The following is a 16,136-nucleotide window of genomic DNA, read 5'->3' on the forward strand; positions in this document are numbered from 1 at the left end:
CTGTGGGCCACAATCCTTTAACTCGTGTAAGCTTTCATGTACAGTACTAGGATTAATGCCCCCCCTACATTGTTTCACCTTGGAATTACAGGCTGTAGATGACGTTTTGTTGTTTACCTACACTGTAAGCCGCCTCCATCTGTTCACAGCGTTAGAATCAATGCCTGCTCGTGTGTGCCTATACTCCTGCACTGCCCATGCGCTGTGTGTGCATTAACTCTGCCTGCCCTCATGCTGCCGCTGGTGGTGTGCTCATACTCGTGACAAGGCCCGGCTACACGGTGCGCCTGCTATAGTGGCCACTACTCTGTGCCCGGCGAGCAAAAAGTACCTACTGCCTGTGTGTGCCAACTCGCGCGTCACCACTCAGCCGCCAGCGTTGCTGGCATACTGAGCAAACCACTGCACGCTGACGCCTCACATGCTCTATGCTGCGGCATCCACCTACCTGACCTGCCTATGCTGCCTGTGTGTCCATACTCGGCTGCCCTATGCTGCTTGTGTGTGCATACTCTGACGCTGCCCGGATGGTACCCAGTATGTCGCCACACCCCTGGTAACGACACCGTCCTGCCTCTCTTATCGTGCTGCGAGACCTCCTAGGCTGTGCCCTAGGGAGCAGACTCAAATCTGCCTTCGAGCCTTCACTGTCCTGAGTGATCGTCGCCCACATATCTCGTCGCGCCCCTCGCTACTTCATGCGGTGCTCAGCGCTGTGTATGTCTGACTCGTGTTACTCAGATTCGCGCCAATCAATCTGATCCATGCCTGTGAGCTTGTTGCATAACTTAGAGATCATACCTGCGCCTCCTAGAATAGTGGACGAGCCCTGTGTCGTCTAATCACCTCTGCCTGCCCTATTGTAAAGCACCTGGCCTATGTTCAACCATAATGGTCTGGCTGCGCCGCTAGCCAAACCGGCTAGCACAGACACACTGTGTCCATACAAACTACCCGTGATCACTAGCACTCATGCTGCCCTGTGGTGCCATACCTGCTGCCGGCGAATCGCTACATTGTCGCTGGTGTCTCGTGCCTATAGAAATCTCTGCTGCCCTATGCGCCTTGTGTGGTGTGCCATACTTTGCCCTGCCCTATTTTTTTTGGGCTGCCGCTGAATGTAGACTGAGAGCGAGCGGGTTCCCCCACCATGTCCTGCCCTAGTGCTGCCAGTGTACATGAGCACATACTCTGGGCCGTGACACTAGAAGTGGACCTAATAGGCACTATGTGTTCCAGTAAACTCATGCCTGCGCCTGAAATAGCAGCCTGAAGCGAGTAGCCATACTCTGCCTGCCCTAATGCTGCCTTGTGTGTGCCATAACTTCTTGCCTGCCCTATGCCTGCCTGTGTTGCCATACTCTGCCTGCCCCTATGCGCCTGTGTGTGCCATAAACTCTGCTGTGTGTGGCCATACTCTGCGCTGCCGCTACTGGGCCAATGTCGTGTAGCCAGAACTAAGCTTCGGCCTCTGTGCCGTACTTCTGCGCGTGATGGTAGTATGCTATACACTGGGCCCTTTTATAGCTCCCATGATTTATGTGTCCAGTACTCTCCTGGCCTGACGCTGAAAATACTGCCTATGTCTGACCTATACTCTAGCCTGCGGCTATGCGTAGAGCCCAATCCTTAAGTGAGATGGAACACTACTTGGTGGGCGTTGCACGTTCTATTGCTCTGCGACTATAATGTGTCCATAGCCTTGCTCCTACCCTATTCGCAGCCTGTAGAGTTTGCCAGAGGGAGCCTGCTGTCCTGCGCCTTCTCTAGATGCCCCCGCACGGCTCCAGCCTTTGTGTTGCCTATAACTCTCGCCTGCACACCTTCTCTCATCGTCTGGCCTGTAGTAGTAGTGTGCCATCAGCTAGGCCTTGACCTGAACCTATTCTGCTTGAAATCGAAACTAGGCATTTGATTGTGCTTCCTTTGCTGAAGAGTATGCGATGTATAGTATTGGCAATAGTAATCAGCTACAAGGCTGGCCTTCACTACCCACTGAAATAATGATGCTCGTGGCTGTGACTTGCCTCTACCACCACGAGCGAGAGAACGACGGCGTATTAGTGATGTTCTCAGAGGGTGGCGCGTTCAAGTCTACACATATGTGATAAACTCTGATCCTCAACACTATTGTCTTGAGCGGCACAGTATAAGGAAGAACTAGACTGCGGTAATACCCTTAGTAAAGCGCCACATTATGAGGCACACACTCAATCTCCAGTCTTTTTCTCTCCTCTGTCTGAGCGTAGTCTATATGGTTCTCTTTCCTGACTCCCACTTAATACAGGATCTAAAAAAAATATATCTTGCAGTTAATCGGCTATCCACTGTGCTCGATTTAAACACAAACCGAGTGAGCCGCAGCACACACGAGAGGCCCTCTAGCACACGGGGATTGGGGGAGAGCTGGGCACTCAACCGTGCCGCCTTATAGCCCGCATACTCGGCCACCTCCACGCTAGGGCCCAGACACACTATCATCCCATAACACAGGTGTAGTACAGCCATATATACGAACCACAGATTGAGGTGTAACAGAGTCACACCTAAACTGTCATAGATACAACGTAAAGAATGGCAATGGGTGCTCCATCAGTCAAGGCTGAGCAAAATATAACTTCTAAACTACAGAGCAAAACATCACGTTGCACTCTTAAACTACCTCGCTACCACTGGCCTTCAGCTGCGACCCCCTTGCCCAGTAACAAGGTTACAGATATATAGAAACATTGGGTAACAGTCACCCCTGCTATATTCCCTTCCGAGGGGTACCCAGGGCACAAATTAGAGCACTCACCACCTCCAAATCCCCCTAACTGGCCTTCCAGGCGGACCCCCTTAGCCCAATAACATACGAGTCTTATTCAAGGATCATATGTAGAAACGAATACTCTGCGGGCAAAACAGTAGAAACAAAATCACGCGATACCTTGCTACTTCCCTTACTCGTAGGTACCACATGCTTGTACTATCTAGAAAGGATAAACACAATTACTAACACAAATGAACAGCACGACATACTTACCACAACGTAAAGGTGCCCACCACCCCTAACTGGGATTCCCAGGCTGGGTCCCCTCAGTATGTAGCGCTCGCACTATACATACGATTGATCCACGCGATTAAGATATCGATTCTAGCAGAAGAGCATTAGGGGTACTGCCATCGATGTCTAGCGCGGGCCCCCCAAATGGCCTGCGCTCGATCAGATCAATTATCTTGGTGAAGTATCCTAGGGATAAACCAGCACCGCACAAAATCACAGGCCACAACATACAAACAACAGACCCAAGTCCCCTCCTAACTGGCCTTCAGGCCGGCCCCCTTAGCCCATAACAAGGTTACAGATATATAGAAACATTGGGCGTAACAGTCACGCGTACAAATAATGGGAAGAGGTTTTGTCTCTATCGCGAGGTGGAGATCAACGGCACTAGACATTTGGCTTATTGGGAGCACAATGACAAGCACTCACGCTCCCTCTGGATATACTGCACCCTCCCTAACGTGCGCGAGAGAGATCCCTCTATAGGTCGACCCAGGCAGAGGCGCACCTCGAACTCCATAACATACAAGGTTAACACGATATATAGAAACAGAGAGTAAAGTGGTAACCACCAGTCAGGCGCGGTGGACAATATCAGGCTACCAGTCCATTATTCATTGGTTCCCAACTGAGGGTATCCCCAAGGGCGACAAATGCGACGCTCAGACCACATAAGTGAGCCAATGCGGTCCCCAATCAGACAGGGGATGAATCTGATCCTTCTCTATTAGCTGCAGATATCTCGTATTCATGCTGGGCGACAGCCTCGTATAGCCGGCGAGTACTACATAGGTCATAGCAGGATCTATAGTAGTAACATCGATCTCGCAAAGTAACTAGCATGCTCCAACAGAGGGCAAGTCTAGTAGGGGTGCGTCCGAGGGGTAGCGCGAATTTCATTATTTTTGAAACTAGTGAGAAACACACCATCTACCCACTCACGAGGCACCCTTGGGAGAAGGTGCCGGGGCCCCCCTAACCCTGGGCGCGCGTAGCCAGGCTGGGCCCCTTACCGGGCGCGCATCCCTAGACGAGAGTACACCGCACTATTCACTAGTGAAACCGTATCCAGGGTACTACGAAGTCGAGTCAAACACCAGCTTGCAAATAAGGTGCTTTCACGACTAGTCGAGTACGTTAATTGAATGCGAGTAATGCAATGGCACAACATATGCTTTCAATCTAAGAACACAACGATATCACAAGAGACACTATAAATGTACTAACCGCGTATATAACTGGACTACTTCAAGTACTGGCCCCCTTAGCACCAATAACAAGGTTAACAGATATATAGAGATAGACATTTGGGGTTAACCAGTCACCGCCGGCACACAGTAAGTCCAGAGGAGTGTATAACTCGGCGCACACGAAGATCTCATATCACAGGAGTTAGAATGACTACCCACTCCACAAAAACTGAAACACTGACACTGGAACAAAGAATAGATGAATTCAAGCTGTTTTTTTCATCAGGATTTAGATTTGGCTGAATCCGAAAGCTTGGCTGAACTGTATTACTGTTTCCATAATATATATATAATCATCTTTTTTCCCCAATTTCCATTGGATGTCACTGGAAATGTATTTATGGGGAAAGATGGCAGATCTTGACATGTTGAATATATAATTAATACATGGTTAAGCAGCTTTTTAGCATAACCAATAGTCAATATTGTTCATTGTAACTTGAAATGTTTTTTTTTTAATCTCTATACGTTTCACTCGTGGGCCCCTTTGCTCTGGAGATATTCTGGAGTGCAGACTAGAATACATTTTTTTGTTGTGTACATTTATATCCTACCTCCTTGAAATGAACTGGAAATTGTTTCATGTTCATCCTTTGGAACAGCTGAAATGAAAAAAAAAAATCAGATATACAATAAATAGATTTCTATGATTAAAATATTGAATCTTTGTAAGTACGTCAGTCAGTTATAACCCACTTACTAAACACATTCCACATTATGGTGCACATTTATCAGAGGGGGAAAACGGAGCTCACTACAGTTCACCACAGGGGAACTCCCCAGCTGTTTATTCATTTGCACAAGATTTTTTATAAAATATTACAGGGTGAAAATGAAGTTCTTAGTACTTATCACTGTTTGATAACTATGCCCCTAAATCCTATTCATAGGAAAGTTCCCTATGGCAAACTATATGGAACTCTGTTTTCACCCTTTGATAAACATGTTGGTAGAATAACCCAACAAATGAGAGAAAAGGTGAGTTTTCTCTTTAAGTTCTCTATAGTGGGAGATGTAGGCTTTATGGGAGAGGCGCCGCGTATGCCATCCCACTGGTGATTTACATTTTCCCCGGTGGGATGGCATTTTGGGGAGATTAGTCGCGGGCGACTAATCTCCCCGTGTCCCAGAGCCCTAAAGGGTTTTGCTGCTTGGCCCTGGAAGCTATAGGGTTCTGGAAGGAACATTGGATCAGGCGATCCATTCCAGTAGTCCAGCTCACCTATTGGAGTTTACTTTCCACAGGAAGGCTGTCCTGTGGAAAAGTATTTAATTGTATGGGAAGGTGTGTAGTAGTCTCTCTCAGAGCAGGAAGGATACCTGTTTGTGTTGTAGGACTCTCAGAGGGGCTGGGGTACTTCCTGCCACTGCAAGGAGCAGAGGGAGCCCAGACTTGGGAAAGCTGCCAAGAGACTGAGGATCCAAGGAGCTGAAAGGAAAGCCAGGAGGCTGAGCAATCCCCAAAAGTGCTGTAAGTACAGGGGTGACCCCAACATTTGTGTTTTCCCACTGGGAGTCCACAAGGGGCCCAGGTTAGTGAGGGAATTAATCTAATGTGTGAAGGTAGCGCCCAGAGGGCAGGATTTACTTTTATGATTTGTTTTGTATGCTGAAATGGGCCACCCCTGTGTAAATAAACTGCCTAAAGCTAAGAAAGTGTCCCGCGTGGATCCCACTACTTTACAATATTAATATATACGGGATGCACCGAATCCAGGATTCGGCCAATATTCTGCCTTTTTCAGCAGGATTCGGATTCAGCCTAATTCACGCTCCTGGCCAAACCGAATCGGAATGCTTAAAATGATGTCTTTTTCTCACATAAACACAGAAAATTAAAATTTTTCACCACACGAAAGGCGCATGGTTCTCTTTAACCCTTTCTTGTCCTAATTTGCAAATGCACATTAGTATTTGGATTTGGGTCGGTATTTGGCCACATCTTTCACAAACGATTTGGAGTTTGGCTGGATCCTAAAATAGTGGATTCGATGCATTCCTGATACAGGTATGGGATCTGTTATCCGGAAACCTATTATCCAGAAAGTTCAGGAAGACCTTCACCCATAGACTCCATTATAAGCAAACAATGTAATAATGTAATAACAAAACAGTACCTGTACTTGATCCCAACTAAGATATAATTACCCCTTATTGGGGCAGAACAGCCCTATTGGGTTTATTTCATGGTTAACATGATTCGCCATTCTTCTCCTGTAATACATAAAAACAGTACCTGTCTTTGTATTTCCAACAAGATATAATTACCCCCTTATTGGAGCAGAACATGCCCTATTGGGTTTTTATTTAAATGGTTATAAATGATTTCTTCTTTTCCTCTGGTAATAATAAAAAGTTACTGTATTAGTGATGCCACCCCAATACTAAAGTATAATTACCCATTATATAGGGGGCAGAACACGCCTATTTTGGCGCGTTTATTTCATGGTTAAATGATTCCCTTTCTCTCGCTGTAATAAATAAAACAGTAGTGTACTGGATCTCCAACAAGATCATAATTGACCTGCCAACTATAGTTCATGGCAGCAACACTAGTCAGGGTTTTATTTATCTAGTGTGTTAAATGTCATTCCTCTTTTGCTCTGTAATAATATACAGTACCTGTACTTGATACCCAACTAAGATATAATCTACTTTCCTTATGGGAGCAGAACAGCCCTATTGGGTTTTATTTCACTGGATATAATGATTCCCTTTTCTCTGTAAATAATAAGACAGTCCTGTACTCCTGATCCCAGACTACAGATATAAATCTTACCCCTTAATTGGGGTATGTATACCAGCCTGTCAATTGGGTTATATAATGGGTTACAAGATTCACCTTTTCTCTGTAATAATAAAACCAGTACCTGTACTTTGATCCCAAACTAAGATATAATTACCGCCTTATTGGGGGCAGAACAGCCGCTATTTGGGGGGGGGGTTTTTTAATGGTTTAAATGATTCCCTTTTCTCCCCTGTAATAATAAAACAGTAACCTGTTACCTTGAATCCCAACTAAGATATAATTACCCCCTTATTGGGGCTAGAAATGCTATTAGGTTTTCTATTTAGATGTGGTTTAAATGATTTCCACCATTTCTCTGTACATATAAAACAGTACAATGTTACTTGATCTCCCAACTAAGATAGACATTACCACTCCCACCTTATTGGCGGGAAACGCCCTAATTGGGTTTAATTTAAATGGTTAGATGATTCCCTTTTCTCTGTAATTAAGATAAATAAACAGTAGCCTATGTCGACTCCTGAAATTCCAACTACAAGATACTAATTCACGGCTTATTGGGGGCATGAACAACCCTTATTGATATTCGTTATTTAATGGATAAATGATTCCTTTTTCGTGTATAATGACATAAAAACAAGTACTCTGTACTTGAATCCCAACTAAGATATAATTGGTACCCCCCTTATTGCGGGTGCCGAGCACAGACTCCCTACTATAGGGTTTATTTTAATTGGCAACAATGATTGCCGCGTTCTCTCTCTGCAAGTCAAGTAAAACAGTTAACCTGTCACTATGATGTCCCACACTAAGATATATTACCCTTATTGGGGCAGAAACAGCCACCTACTTGAGGGTTTATTTCATGGTTAATAGTGATTCCTTTTTCTTGCTGTAATAATCACAACGTATCCTGTACTGATGAATCCAACTAAGTATACAAATACCGGGCATTCATGTGCTTATATGAGCGCACAAAAATAAACCCTGATGTACTCCACTTGCACTTTGATGTACATCGCCAGCACCTCATCACCATCTGAGGGGTCATTATATCACATAATAATTCACGCCCCACCTCCACTGGCAACACCGAGTCCGCCTCACAATGTTGTCCTTCTGCAATCACAGTGCATATCCGCGGCACGCCATTTTAATACAGTTCATGCAGGGTTTGTGGGTGACGCATCCACTACATATTCTCATCAATTTCCTATAGGCCTAATGGGAAAATATGTGTTCTCTCGATGGTCTTTGGTGACGGCACCTCCTGTGAAAAAGGTTGTTCGACCCCAAGTGGGTTCCTCCCCTACCGAACTGGCTCTAATTACCCTTTGCGGCTGTGTTGTGAAAAACACACACTCTTGTGTTTTTATAGAAATTCCTTTGTCGTACTCTCCATAAATGGTTTGTGTGCGCTGCTGAGCAGGGACCTGCTACCCCCATAACTCCTAATAGGGTTGCCAGGCCATCCTCCCTATTTTTTACCTTTTCTTCCCTATTAATAAACATCACTTTGGCTAAATCGCACACAAGCGTAGGGCGGCATATCTGTTCGGTGCAAGCCGGAAAAGCGTTTGCTGAAAATTCACCCTACCGCCTCTACCCATTGTGCCTGCACCCGAATGATGAGTATACCTCTGGGGTGCAGGCACATTATCTATGTAAAAACGCGAGATAGTCGCAAGTCCTCACGTTTTCATGGCGTATATCGGGCTACACGTGCCTGACACCATGACGCGCATCTCAATTCCTATGGGGTGCCAGGGCACATGCTAGAGGTGTAGGGTCGGAATTATATCAGAGCAGTGCTTTTCCGCTTACCGACAATATCCGCCCTACACCTCGTGTGGCATTAGCCTTAACCAGCAAGCCAGTAAAACAGCAGCTGTGACAACCCTAGCTCCTAATTACCTCAAACCTGAGGCATGTCTGTACAATGTCCCTTGGCACCTCAGAACCTCACCTGTGCCCCAATATCTCTCTCAGTGCCCCTGTGCCCCAATATCTCTCTCAGTGCCCCTGTGCCCCAATATCTCTCTCAGTGCCTCCCTGTGCCCCGATATCTCTCTCAGTGCCGCTGTGCCCCAATATCTCTCTCAGTGCCCCTGTGCCCCAATCATCTCCTCAGTGCGCTGTGCCCCAATATCTCTCTCAGTGCCCTGTGCCCCAATATCTCTCTCAGTGCCCCTGTGCCCCGATATCTCTCTCAGTGCCCCTGTGCACCAATATCTCTCTCAGTGCTGTGCCCCAATATCTCTCTCATGCCCGCTGTTGTCCCACGATATCTCCTCAGTGCCCCTGTGCCCCGATATCTCTCTCAGTGCCGCTGTGCCCCAATATCTCTCTCAGTGCCGCTGTGCCCCGATATCTCTCTCAGTGCCGCTGTGCCCCGATATCTCTCTCAGTGCCCCTGTGCCCCGATATCTCTCTCAGTGCCGCTGTGCCCCGATATCTCTCTCAGTGCCCCTGTGCCCCAATATCTCTCTCAGTGCCGCTGTGCCCCAATATCTCTCTCAGTGCCGCTGTGCCCCAATATCTCTCTCAGTGCCGCTGTGCCCCAATATCTCTCTCAGTGCCCCTGTGCCCCAATATCTCTCTCAGTGCTCCTGTGCCCCAATATCTCTCTCAGTGCCGCTGTGCCCCGATATCTCTCTCAGTGCCGCTGTGCCCCGATATCTCTCTCAAGTGCCTGCTGTTCCACCCGATATCTCTCTCAGTGCCCCTGTGCCCCGATATCTCTCTCAGTGCCCCTGTGGCCCCCGATATCTCTCTCAGTGCCGCTGTGCCCCGATATCTCTCTCAGTGCCCCTGTGCCCCGATATCTCTCTCAGTGCCGCTGTGCCCCAATATCTCTCTCAGTGCCGCTGTGCCCCAAAATCTCTCTCAGTGCCGCTGTGCCCCAATATCTCTCTCAGTGCCGCTGTGCCTCGATATCTCTCTCAGTGCCGCTGTGCCCCGATATCTCTCTCAGTGCCCCTGTGCCCCGATATCTCTCTCAGTGCCCCTGTGCCCCGATATCTCTCTCAGTGCCGCTGTGCCCCGATATCTCTCTCAGTGCCCCTGTGCCCCGATATCTCTCTCAGTGCCCCTGTGCCCCAATATCTCTCTCAGTGCCGCTGTGCCCCAATATCTCTCTCAGTGCCGCTGTGCCCCAATATCTCTCTCAGTGCCGCTGTGCCCCAATATCTCTCTCAGTGCCGCTGTGCCCAATATCTCTCTCAGTGCCCCTGTGCCCCAATATCTCTCTCAGTGCCGCTGTGCCCCGATATCTCTCTCAGTGCCCCCTGTGCCCAAATATCTCTCTCAGTGCTCCTGTGCCCCAATATCTCTCTCAGTGCCGCTGTGCCCGCAATATCTCTCTCAGTGCCGCTGTGCCCCAATATCTCTCTCAGTGCCACTGTGCCCCGATATCTCTCTCAGTGCCGCTGTGCCCCGATATCTCTCTCTCGCAGTGCCCTTGTGTGCCCCAGATATTACTGTCAGTGAGGCCCCTGCTGGACCTCGCAATACTCTATACTCAGGTATGCTCCGTGCGCAATATCTCTCATCTAGTGCGCTGATGGTGCCCGTATATCTCTCTCAGTGCCGTAAGGGCTGGTGGCCCCAGATATCTCTCTTCAGTGCCTATTTAGCAAGTGCTCACGCAATATCCCTCTCTCAAGTGCCGCTGCTGGCCCAATATTCTCTCCATGGGCCTGTGCCCAATAACTCATGCCGCTGTGCCCAATATCTCACTCTGATGCCTCTCTGTTCCCGCATATCTGCTCTCATGCTCCTGTGCCCAATATCTCTCTGCAGTGCCCCTGTGCCCCAAATCTCTCTCGCAGCTGCGCTCCTGGCTGGTACCCAATATCCTCTTCTGGATTGCCCAGTGTGATCCTGATATCCAGTCTCTCAGTGCTGCCTGTGGCCCCAAAATATCTCTCTCAGTGCCAGTGTGTGCTGTTGCCGCGAATTGATCTCCCATCACAGTTAGCCCCTGTGCCCTCAATATTATCTCTCAGTGCCTTCCTGTGCCCGCAATATGCTCCATGCCGCTGTCTCACATAGCCTCTCAGTGCCGCTGTGCCCAATATCTCCTCAGCGCCCCTGTCGCCCGAATCACTCTCTCTCAGTGCCAGTACTCTGTGCTCCCAATATCTCTGTCCAAGTGCCGCTGCTGCCCACATAATTCTCTCTCAGTGCCCTGTGCCCGCATCAACTCTCTCAGTGCCGCTGTGCCCAATATCTCTCTCAGTGCCCGCTGTGCCCCGATTTCTCTCAGTGCCTCCTGTGCCCCAAATATTCTCTCAGTGCCCCTCCCCATGTATCTCTCTCTCAGTGCGTCCAGGTGCCCGATACTCTACTTCTCAGTGTCCGTGCTGCTGCCCCGTATCTCTCTGCAGTGCCCTGCATGCCTCCGATATTCCACATATATCAGTAGAGCTGTGGCCGCCAACTATCTCTCAGTTGTCCACGCCTGATGTCCCCAAATATCTCTCTCAGACCTGTGCGCCCAATATCATCGTGCTCGTCATGTGCCCCTATGTGCCCAGAGTATCATCTCACACAAGTAGCCTTGCTTGCTGTGACACACAGTCACTGCTGCCAATATCTCTCTCAGGGCCCCTTGTCCCGCGATATGCTCTCTCAAGTTATTTTTTTTTTGCGCCGCTGTGGCCCCAATATCTCTTAGTGACCGATCGCTGTCCCATATCTCTCAGCTGCCCCTGCTGCCCCAATATCTCTCCTCACGTGCCCTAGTCGCTTCCAATATCTCTCTCAGTGCCTCCTGTGCCCGCCAATATCTCTTCAGGGCCCCCCTGTGACCCAATTCCTCTCAGCTGGCCCGTCTGGAGTGGCCCCAACTATCTCTTCGTTCAGGTGCCCCTCGTGCCCAATATTCATAATAATAGAGACCCTGTGCGCCCAATATCTCTCAATTGTGCCTGTGCCCCACGAATATCTCTCTCACGATGCCTGCTGTGCCCCTAATATCTCAGCTCAGTGTGTCGTAAAAAACAATTATCTCTCCAGTAGCCTATCCTGTGCCCATATTAATCTCTTACAGTTGCTTCCCATAGATATAATATCTCAGTGCCCCTGTGCCCAATATCTCATCTCAGTGCCGCTGTGCCCCAATACTCTTCTCTGTGCCCCTGTGCTTCCAATATCTCTCTCAGTGCCGCTGTGGGCCCCAATATCTCTCTCAGTCGCCCCGCCTGTGCCCAATATCTCTCTCTCAGTGCCTAGAGTGCTCTCACTCCTTAATCCTCTCTTGTGCCCCCTGTGCTGCCGATATCTACTCTCAGTGTAGCTACCTGTGCGAGGTAGTGCCCCCGATAATTCCTCTCTCACACAGTCCACGCTGGTGCCACTCCGATAATCTCTCTGCATGGTGCCTGGCTGGTGCCGAGAGGCCTTCCTGTGACCCGCAATCTCTCTCTCTTCAGTGCCCCCTGTGCCTCAAATAAGCTCTCTCTCAGTGCCCCTGTGCCCCAATATCTCTCAGTGCCGCTGTGCCCCAATATCTCTCTCAGTGCCCCTGTGCCCCGATATCTCTCTCAGTGCCGCTGTGCCCCAATATCTCTCAGTGCCGCTGTGCCCCAATATCTCTCAGGTGCCCTGTGCCCCAATATCTCTCTCAGTGCCCCTGTGCCCCAATATCTCTCTCGTGCCCCTGTGCCCCAATATCTCTCAGTGCCCTGTGCCCCAATATCTCTCTCAGTGCCGCTGTGCCCCAATATCTCTCTCAGTGCCCCTGTGCCCCAATATCTCTCTCTGTGCCCCTGATGCCAATATCTCTCAGTGCCCCTGTGCCCCAATATCTCTCTCAGTGCCGCTGTGCCCCAATATCTCTCTCAGTGCCCCCTTCCCCCAATATCTCTCAGTGCCCCTGTGCCCCAATATCTCTCAGTGCCCCTGTGCCCCAATATCTCTCTCAGTGCCCCTGTGCCCCAATATCTCTCTCAGTGCCGCTGTGCCCCAATATCTCTCTGTGCCCCTGTGCTCCAATATCTCTCTCAGTGCCGCTGTGCCAATATCTCTCTCAGTGCCGCTGTGCCCCAATATCTCTCTCAGTGCCGCTGTGTCCCAATATCTCTCTGGTGCCCCTGTGCTCCAATATCTCTCTCAGTGCCGCTGTGCCCCAATATCTCTCTCAGTGCCCGCTGTGCCCCAATATCTCTCTCAGTGCCGCTGTGCCCCAATATCTCTCTCAGTGCCCCTGTGCCCCAATATCTCTCTCAGTGCCGCTGTGCCCAAATATCTCTCTCAGTGCCCTGTGCTCCAATATCTCTCTCAGTGCCGCTGTGCCCCAATATCTCTCTCATATCTCTCTCAGTGCCGCTGTGCCCCAATATCTCTCTGTGCCCCTGTGCCCCAATATCTCTCTCAGTGCCCCTGTGCTCCAATATCTCTCTCAGTGCCGCTGTGCCCCAATATCTCTCTCAGTGCCGCTGTGCCCCAATATCTCTCTCAGTGCCACTGTGCCCCAATATCTCTCTCAGTGCCTGTGCCCCAATATCTCTCTCAGTGCCGCTGTGCCCCAATATCTCTCTGTGCCCCTGTGCTCCAATATCTCTCTCAGTGCCGCTGTGCCCCAATATCTCTCTCAGTGCCGCTGTGCCCCAATATCTCTCTCAGTGCCACTGTGCCCCAATATCTCTCTCAGTGCCGCTGTGCCCCAATATCTCTCTGTGCCCCTGTGCTCCAATATCTCTCTCAGTGCCACTGTGCCCCAATATCTCTCTCAGTGCCGCTGTGCCCCAATATCTCTCTCAGTGCCCCTGTGCCCCAATATCTCTCTCTGTGCCCCTGTGCCCCAATATCTCTCAGTGCCCCTGTGCCCCAATATCTCTCTCAGTGCCGCTGTGCCCCAATATCTCTCTCAGTGCCCCTGTGCCCCAATATCTCTCAGTGCCCCTGTGCCCCAATATCTCTCAGTGCCCCTGTGCCCCAATATCTCTCTCAGTGCCCCTGTGCCCAATATCTCTCTCAGTGCCGCTGTGCCCCAATATCTCTCTGTGCCCCTGTGCTCCAATACTCTCTCAGTGCCGCTGTGCCCCAATATCTCTCTCAGTGCCGCTGTGCCCCAATATCTCTCTCAGTGCCGCTGTGCCCCAATATCTCTCTGTGCCCTGTGCTCCAATATCTCTCTCAGTGCCGCTGTGCCCCAATATCTCTCTCAGTGCCCCTGTGCCCAATATCTCTCTCAGTGCCGCTGTGCCCCAATATCTCTCTCGTGCCCCTGGTGCTCCAATATCTCTCTCAGTGCCGCTGTGCCCCAATTCTCTCTCAGTGCCCTGTGCTCCAATATCTCTCTCAGTGCCGCTGTTGCCCCAATATCTCTCATGCCCCTGTGCCCCAATATCTCTCTCAGTGCCGCTGTGCCCCAATATCTCTCTCAGTGCCCCTGTGCCCCAATATCTTCTCTCAGTGCCCCTGTGCCCATATCTCTCTCAGTGCCCTGTCCCCAATATCTCTCTCAGTGCCGCTGTGCCCCAATATCTCTCTCAGTGCCGCTGTGCCCCAATATCTCTCTCAGTGCCCTGTTGCCCCCAATATCTCTCTCAGTGCCCCTGTGCCCCAATATCTCTCTCAGTGCCGCTGTGCCCCAATATCTCTCTGTGCCCCTGTGCTCCAATATCTCTCTCAGTGCCGCTGTGCCCCAATATCTCTCTCAGTGCCGCTGTGCCCCAATATCTCTCTCAGTGCCACTGTGCCCAATATCTCTCTCAGTGCCCGCTGTGCCCCAATATCTCTCTGTGCCCCTGTGCTCCAATATCTCTCTCCAGTGCCACTGTGCCCCAATATCTCTCTCAGTGCCGCTGTGCCCCAATATTCTCTCTCAGTGCCACTGTGCCCAATATCTCTCTGTTGCCCCTGTGCCCCGATAATCTCTCTCAGTGCCCCTGTGCTCCAATATCTCTCTTCAGTTGCCGCTGTGCCCCAATATCTCTCTCAGTGCCCCTGTGCTCCAATATCTCTCTCAGTGCCGCTGTGCCCCAATATCTCTCTCAGTGCCACTGTGCCCCAATATCTCTCTCAGTGCCCCTGTGCCCCAATATCTCTCTCTGTGCCCCTGTGCCCCAATATCTCTCAGTGCCCCTGTGCCCCAATATCTCTCTCAGTGCCGCTGTGCCCCAATATCTCTCTCAGTGCCCCAATATCTCTCAGTGCCCCTGTGCCCCAATATCTCTCAGTGCCCCTGTGCCCCAATATCTCTCTCAGTGCCCCTGTGCCCCAATATCTCTCTCAGTGCCGCTGTGCCCCAATATCTCTCTGTGCCCCTGTGCTCCAATATCTCTCTCAGTGCCGCTGTGCCCCAATATCTCTCTCAGTGCCGCTGTGCCCCAATATCTCTCTCAGTGCCCCTGTGCCCCAATATCTCTCTGTGCCCCTGTGCTCCGATATCTCTCTCAGTGCCGCTGTGCCCCGATATCTCTCTCAGTGCCCCTGTGCCCCAATATCTCTCTCAGTGCCGCTGTGCCCCGATATCTCTCTCAGTGCCCCTGTGCCCCGATATCTCTCTCAGTGCCGCTGTGCCCCAATATCTCTCAGTGCCCCTGTGCCCCAATATCTCTCTCAGTGCCGCTGTGCCCCAATATCTCTCTCAGTGCCGCTGTGCCCCAATATCTCTCAGTGCCCCTGTGCCCCGATATCTCTCTCAGTGCCGCTGTGCCCCCAATATCTCTCAGTGCCCCCTGTGCCCCAATATCTCTCTCAGTGCCGCTGTGCCCCAATATCTCTCTGTTGCCCCCCTGTGCTTCCCAATATCTCTCTCAGTGCCGCTGTGCCCCAATATCTCTCTCAGTCCACTGTGCCCATATCTCTCTGTGCCCCTGTGCCCCAATATCTCTCTCAGTGCCGCTGTGCCCCAATATCTCTCTGTGCCCCTGTGCTCCAATATCTCTCTCAGTGCCCCTGTGCCCCAATATCTCTCTCAGTGCCCCTGTGCCCCAATATCTCTCTCAGTGCCCCTGTGCCCCAATATCTCTCAGTGCCCCTGTGCCCCAATATCTCTCAGTGCCCCTGTGCCCCAATATCTCTCTCAGTGCCGCTGTGCCCCAATATCTCTCTGTGCCCCTGTGCTCCAATATCTCTCTCA

Source organism: Xenopus tropicalis, chromosome 3 (genome assembly GCF_000004195.4).
Source record: "Xenopus tropicalis strain Nigerian chromosome 3, UCB_Xtro_10.0, whole genome shotgun sequence".
Taxonomy (NCBI): Eukaryota; Metazoa; Chordata; class Amphibia; order Anura; family Pipidae; genus Xenopus; species Xenopus tropicalis.